This window comes from Mytilus galloprovincialis, chromosome 13, assembly GCF_965363235.1.
Source record: "Mytilus galloprovincialis chromosome 13, xbMytGall1.hap1.1, whole genome shotgun sequence".
Lineage (NCBI taxonomy): Eukaryota > Metazoa > Mollusca > Bivalvia > Mytilida > Mytilidae > Mytilus > Mytilus galloprovincialis.
The window spans coordinates 57,238,609-57,246,972 of record NC_134850.1 but is presented as its reverse complement, the minus strand read 5'-3'; positions in this window follow the sequence as shown (position 1 = coordinate 57,246,972).

Here is an 8,364-nt window from a genome sequence, read left to right as displayed (position 1 = left end):
CGTTTTGTTGTATCTATTATCCATGACGGACAATGATTCCATAGCATGTGTTCTGTATATTGAGTGGCCATTATTCTGCGTGTAAGTATGTCTGCTGGATTTTGATCTGTCGGACAGTATCGCCATCTATAGGGTCTTGTTAACTCGTTAATTTAGCTACTCTATTTGCAATAAATCGTTTTAGTGGTTTTTTCGACATCAGCCAATTCAATACTATTTGACTGTCAGACCATAATTCTACGTTTCTAATGTTGGTATACGTGGATAAAATGTGTTGTGTAAGTCTCGCGCGAATTACAGCTGTCATTAACTCTAACTGCGGTAGTGTTAAACTTTTAACCGGAGCTACTCTTGTTTTCGCCATAATCAATTTGGATTCATTCCCGTTGCAAAGATAGGCTACGGAACCGTAAACTTTGAAGCTGGCATCAGAAAATACTTGTAGTGTTAACGATGTAGTTTCGTTTTGTTTACCGGTAAAACAACGTCTCTGAAAAGCAGTCCTGATACTCTTTTGAATGTTGGTTGCGATGTCAATCCATGTTTCGCATAACTTTGTAGGTAAGAAATCATCCCATTCGTAGTGTTCGCGCGAAAGTTCTTGGAGAAATAATTTTGCTCTGATTGTGATTGTACTCAAGAGGCCTAATGGGTCATATTTTCGACGATTGCTTCAATATCTCTCGTTTAGTGATATTTGTTTCCGATGTTAAGTGAATTTCGGGTTGTGCGAAATAAAGTTCGTCTTTTTGTACATCCCAACGCATTCCTAGTACTTTCAGTTTGGTGTCCTTGTCAAGTATTTTATCAGCGCATGCTATTGTCCGTAAAAGCTGACTGTTCGATGTCCACGATCGGAGATTAAATCCACCTTTTGTCATTAATTCTCTGGCTTCTATGTAATACTGTACGGCTTTCTTCTCTTTAGTTACGGTCGATATAATATTATCAACAAAAAAGTCCTGTTCAATCATTTTAGCTGTGTCACTATTCTTTCCTTGAGTCTGCACATGTTTGAGTAGTGTTGCGCTCAGAATAAAGGGGGAGCATGTAGCGCCAAAAAAAGAACAGACTTAAAACGATATGTCACCAATTTACTGTTTATGTTTTCTGCATCAGATATCCACAAAAATCTTGTCGCATCTCTGTCATGTTCGTGTAAACCTACGTGTAAGAATGCCTTTTCGATTTCAGTTTAAATTACGATGGCATTTAATCGGAAACGCAATAACAGTTTTGTCAAGTCATTTAGAACGGGTGATGTATTCATCAGACAGTCACTTAATCTCGGATACTGATCAGATTGTCTACAACTACAATCGTATACAAGGCGAATTGGTGTGGTTATCGAATCTTTCCTAACTGGGTGGTGCGGTATCTAATGTACTGTCTTGTCGTTACAATGTTACATTCTTCATCATCGATTTTTTTTCAATGAAACCTTTAAGAGACAGTGTCAGTAACTATCAAGTATTGTCCTTATCATGACCGGAAAGTGAAATTTTTTTTTCTTTTAATGTTTTGATATATGGTAATTCATAAACATGTTACTGAAGTTGTATATCCACTGTTTCCATGGTAACGGATAAACAATATTGTTGAGTCATTCATTATATATATATATATTTATCATATACTAAGCATTTATATATAGATTTTGCATATGTGTAATGAGTGGAAGTACACAAACCATAATTTCCCACCCGGGCTGATAATCCATATCATGGACCTCTCGTGCAAAACAACAACCCATAACAGAGCCTCTCATGCAAGTTACTTCCGGTATTTCCGGTATCAGCTGTTTACTTTTCCATTGTGACGTCAGATAATTTTTTTTGTTATGACGTCACGATTTTACGGGAACTTTTGTGCTGTCCAGTATTGGCAAACAAAGGTGAATTTGAGCCAGTGGTAAATTTGTTTGTACAGAACCAGCTGTTATTGGAAAAACAGATGTTAACATGGCTAATTAATAAAATCCAATGACAAAGACTTTCAAAATAATGATAGTTTAGTACGTGCTAACAAATGCCTTTGACAATTATGAATCATCTCATAGTAGAATCATAGCACACAATGTAGTAATAATGATCATAATACTGTAAATACTTCTATCGTCTATGCTGCTAGCTTTCAAATTTTTAATGTTTCAAAAAGCCTCTATAAGAAATGGTACAATAAGATATATGGAGTTAGTAATGATAAAGTGGACAATTTTAGTGTATTTGATGGATTCATAATTTTACTTTTTATAAAGTGTTTTACTGTTTTATTTATTTGGTTTGTTTATTAGCCTTACATAAAACAATTGTCGGAAGTATATGATAAAGAGATCAATTCATGGCCTTTTCGACCCATATTAGCAACTCGACTACGTCTCGGGCTGATATGGGAGTCTCGGGATGATACACGGGCCGATATGGAAAAGGCCATGTATTAATCTATATATACATATATATAGATTATACCATGGTATTTTTCATATTAGACCACATATTAGCCGTAGTCCGTGATATCAGCCCGGAAGCCGACATGCTCGATGGATGCTTTTGACCATTGGCATATAAAGGGTCTAATATGAACAAAACCATGTTATGTTCTTTTTATATTTACTTCAGAAGAAAACCAAGACAAGAAAACTTTTTTTTAATAATTATCAAAAGTACCAGGATTATAATTTAGTACGCCAGACGCGCGTTTCATCTACATAAGACTCGTCAGTGACGCTCATATCAAAATAGCATAAAGCCAAACACGTGCGAAGTTGTAGAGCCTTGAGGATCCAAAATTCCAAAAAGTTGTGCCAAATAGAACTAAGGTAATCTATACCTGGGATAAGAAAATCCTTAGTTTTTTAGAAAAATTCAAAGTTTTGTAAACAGAAAATTTATAAAAATGACCAGTCACATAATTGATATTCATGTCAATACCAAAGTGCTGACTACTGGGCTGGTTATACCCTCGGAACGAAACGTCCACAAGCAGTGGCATCGACCCAGTGGTGTAAATAGTTATCAAAGGTACCAGGATTATAATTTAGTACGCCAGACGCGGAATTCGTCTACATAAGACTCGTCAGTGACGCTCATATCAAAATAGTATGAAACAACAAGTATTATGTAACTTTTATAAAATTCATTTATTGTATTATTTGTTTTGCAATTTTTTATTTTTATTTTTTAAGAATATGATAAAAGATTGTAATAATATTGGTATCTGAATATTTGTTTTGGGTTAAAGCAACAATCTGCTATGAGGTCAGATATAAATACTACAAAAATCATTCAAGTTGTACAAATCAATGAGAAACTCCAAATGTTTTAGGAAACTTATCAATTAAACAATAACGATAAATAATGCTACGGGCATCAGAGGAATGTATGTTCCTAAACATCAGCACGGATACAATCTCTATTCTTTCGTTTAACAAATGTCACTCATATCACAATATTAATGTAAACTATTCTCTTAATCTTACACATTAAGTGACTCCTAGAATTCACAACAGTTGTTATTTTTGTAGAGATTATCTTATAGTTCTTCGAGTACCATCGCAAAGTATAGAGAAAAACGCCATGTTATAAAACAATTTCCAACTCGTATTCAAAAGTTGTTTCCTTTTATTAAAGAATAGAAAGTGTCTTACTAACAGTGCGGAAGACTTGGTTGATATTGCATATGAAAGGGAATTGAAACTATATTTTTCATTGCAAGCATTAGCGGATGTCACCTTTCCACCATTGCCACTTAGTTGCAGCTATTTCGATAATTTTAATCCACATATGTTCATTGCTTCACTTGCTAAATCCTTTTGTAAATTTTCATAACATTAAGAGGATTTAGATTTTTTTCACATTTCAGCCGTTTTCATGGCAACGGCAGCCATTTTAGAAATTCTAAAGTCAAATTCACATCGTGCCAGTAAACACCCATATTTAGTTTCATTTAGTTTGGACCATTTTCAATGTTTGACTTTTTTTTTCAATTTCCATGGCAGCGGTTTTTTAAAGTCCAAAGTCTCTTCTATACTTGCTTATTAAATCATAATAGGTTTCATTAAGTTCGGAGCATTTTGAAACTGGTTTCCATGTTAACAGAGACATACAAGTTTCACAATGCTTTTTGAGCATTTTGACCATTTTTGCATTGTTTCCATAGTAACAGCAGCCATTTTGAAATTCTACAAAAGCCGATCATTGTTACTGTGTAGTTTCATGAAGTTTACAGTATTTTGAAAATTTCGTTGTAGTTCCAATGATGGTCAAACATAAAAAAACTTGTATAATATGGACATTTACCTTGTATGAAAAGTTTATTTTTTTTATATAGATTTTCAGTTTCCCTGGTAAAAGCAGCATTTGTTTGTTGCCAATGTAGGATTTCAAATTTACAAAGAACGCTCCGGACAAAAAAGGTGGAAGAATAATAACAAGTAGATTTTGCCCGTCAAACAATAGCGGATATCACCCACTCAAATCCCATGCCACTAAGTAGCAGCCATTCAAATAAATTTAAAAAGCGAATACACATATATACTTGGCAATGCATCATTCTGTAAGTTTTAAAAAAAATTGGAGCATTTTGTAATAAATTACATTTTCCCTGTTCCCATGGTAAAAGCGGCCATTTTGAAAATTTCAAAGACAAATAGCACATCCCATTTAATATTTCTGTAAAGTGTTATCAAGTTTGGAGCATTTCATTTTAGGAAATTTTTGTATTTGTGTTGTTCCCATACATTTATGGTTCAGTGACCGATTCCAAAGTTTGGAAGACAAATTCCACATTTACACTTGACCAGGAATATACCATGAAAGAATCACGGAATTTGACCTCTAATTTTTAGTGAGTATATGCTATTTAAAAAGTTCCCTTAGGGTCTAATGGTAAATGTTTCCTCAGTTTCCATGGTAATAGCAGCCATTTTGAAATTTCTAAATATGGTCAACATATCTTAGTAATCTAGTGAACATTCCCATAAAGTTTCATCCGGTTAAATGTTATTATAAAAAAAATATTGGAAATTGCAATTATGTTTTTTTTCACATTTTGAAATGGTCCCATGGTTACGATAGCCATGTTTAAGTTATAAAATTACACTGCAACTCTAAAGTACCTATGTATTTGGTGATGAGAATAAAGAATAAAGAAAGAAAAAGTGTCCTTGTTTTAGTGAACAATCATTGCGATAGGTTCCATTGTCTCTGAGAAAAGTCCCGGACAAAATTGGAAATAATAATAATAAGGAAAGGGAAAAAGAAACAGGAAAATCAATATGTCAACCGACCTTGTCGATCGGGTGACAAAATTAGAAGAGGGAAAAAGAAACGGAAGAACAGCAATACCAGTATTTTATTTGACATTGTCGATCGGGTTACATAATCACTGTGCTTAAACGGCTGTGGGTAACTTAAGTTACCCACAGCCCAAGATGGCGGACTCTAAACTCGTTGATATTTAATTCATACAAAATGTACCTTTTGCGACGTTTTTCATGCAGAATGTAAATATTTATAGAATTATTGAATAAAGAAATGACTAACAATTACCATAAATTTGTTAATATAAAGTTCACTAAAGCGCAAGGTCAACTTTAAAAAATGCATAAGATGTCCGTAACTTTTTGATCGAAACTAAGCAGACTGTCCGTAACTTTATTTTTAGATGTGGGTAACTTTTGATTTAAAATTTTAAGAATTATAATTTCAACAATTAGAAGACAATTAACATCATAATTTGTAACCTTCGCGGCCGTTTATACTACTCATTCACCACCAAATGTGATTTTATTAACGCATCATACTTACACCACAGACTTTTATGTGGGGTTTGTGGTACTCCATCCTGGTTATGGTTTGAACTTTTATTTACTGATGTGCGTCTTATCGACGTTTTTCGCTTGTCAGACCAAGGCTTTTCCATACTCTTTAATGATTTGAGTTTAATTATATGTGTGCGGTTTACCTTCTCAACTGTTTCTTTCTATGTGTATTTTGATGAATACTCTTTGACGCGGCTCGGTATTTATACATCCCACCAGTTAGTTATAGTGTTAATTTTTTGAATATGTTTCCTAGTATGTATTTTTTCTCTCTTTCTATGTTATCAGGGGTTGTTAGACTATTAAATTACCCTGTTGTCCTACGTAGTTATTTATATTTTTATATACTATGTCGAATTGTTACACTATGTTGACTGCTCTTTTCCTTTTATTGTCACTGACTTTTACCTATTGTGTCTTTTAGTTTTATTCAGTTTAATGAGATTTAATGCAACTTGCATACAAATGAAAAATGCAGCTAGCTGTAAAACTAGGTTTATTCATTTATACAAAATGTCCTTTTTTTTAAGTTTTCCCATTTACTGTAAATCTTGGCCAGGGTGCCGCAATATCACCGTGCGCAACGTCCCAGTGTGTTCAGATTGACACCCCTTTTTTTTTTTTTACTGTCAATGCTGATGGGATTTGTTTTTGTGGGGATGAGAGAAAAGTGTTTTTGGCTTTTTCAAAAAGACGGAAAAAGTTTGTGCACTTAAGTCTCGTATAGTCTATCCACTGCATGCCTGGGCAATTTGGGTTCCCCTCCAAAATCCCGGATTCACGCTACCCTTGTCGTTGCTGGCAGAAAATCAGTAAGTGTATACATGCTACATGTATGTGTAAAAAATACTTGTGTAGTCTACTTGTTCAAAAATAAAAACGAACAATGATGTTTCAACAGTTTATCTGCTATGATCGGAAACAACCCTCCGAACTAGGCGATTCGGGTACCCCGACGTTATACAAAATGAGACCCGAGTTTTGCGGATTTATCGTGATTTTTTTCATATTTTTCCCAATTTTGTCTTCCATCGATACAATGAATTATATCATACTAGACATCTACTTCGTTTTGTGAATATGTTTTTCGATGCAATCTCTATCATCAGTTTAAACATTACATCCGCGTATGTCGATTCTTTGAAAGTTACGGACATCTCTATTGGTATGATGAAAAAAGTTACGGACAAGTTGTTTTGAAGTTACGGACAGCCTAAGTGTTTTTTTAAATCGTGCTGTGATCGTTTATTTTGTAGAATTTAATCACCTTTCCAGTTTAAGGGTTTCCCTAAACGATTAATACAACTTTTAAATTCAGTTGTTTAATTGATGCATTCGTGGTATTGTTATTCTATAGAAGAAAAGTATCTAACCGACGCAAGGCGGCTCCATCTTGGGCTGTGGGTAACTTAAGTTACCCACAGCCGTTTAAGCACAGTGATAATAAACAAAAGAATTCACCCTTCAGCTAACTCTATTTTAAAATATTTCGAAATTCCTTTCTTTTTACGTATATTTATCAGATATTTTATTCTTTTATGTCAATGTATAACTAGACACAGAACAGTAAAAGTGAGTAGTGTTTTATTTCCTTACTTGAAAAGCTTTGTACATTTCAATGCATGTACAAAGTTAGTGCACGCAACATGTATTTCTGTTTAAATTTCGAGATTTGGAAGCCTGTTTCGTATTGTATTCACAAAGAACGAGAGACAAACTAAAAATATTTAGTGGTATTCAATAACATTTTAATTCTGTACTGTCTCTTTATTTGTTTAACAGACTGAAAAAGGCTTGATTGTAGAATTTTGTCAAATTTAAAAGTACTTTAAGCAAATTACAATTTTATCATAATAACTTCTTGGCCGACACTCGGTTAATCGAAAGATTGGTCGGTTAATCTATATTGAGTATGCGGCTATTTGTGCAATTGGTCTGTTAATCGGGTTGGTTATACGTCTGTTAAAAGTAAAACGCACAATTTTATGTTAAACTCTATTAGATATACAGATTTTTGGCATTTTATGAGAACCAAATCAAAAAAAGAAAAATGTCTGACAAAATGATAGCTATCATAGAACATTTTCCACCTGTAAAAACATTTCATAGTCTGCGCAGTTTTCAGTGAAACAAAAAGGCGTCGCGCAAGTATGTAGTATTTTTCCTTATACGCATAGCAAATGTTTTTAATAAAAGGCGAAACAAACAATTTTAGATATCATTTAAAGGACACAAAATAGTACTTTGGTTCTAAAAAATAAATTGACATTAGTAAATATTTCATAATACCACGTTTTAGTGAAAATTATGGGAATAGGGTATGTTAATGGGTAGGACAATTGAAATTGTGTCAGTTAAGAGTTATTTAGCCACGGCAATAGTTTTACTACCTTTATATTTTCCCATTGAAAGAGTTAAGAATGAGATTTTCTTGAGTAAAGAAAATATGACAATACTGTGAAACAGTATCCTTCTAGTAAGAACATTTTTATTTTGACTTTCTTTGCCTTTTATTGCAGAGTGTGTCACTTCAATATAGCGTG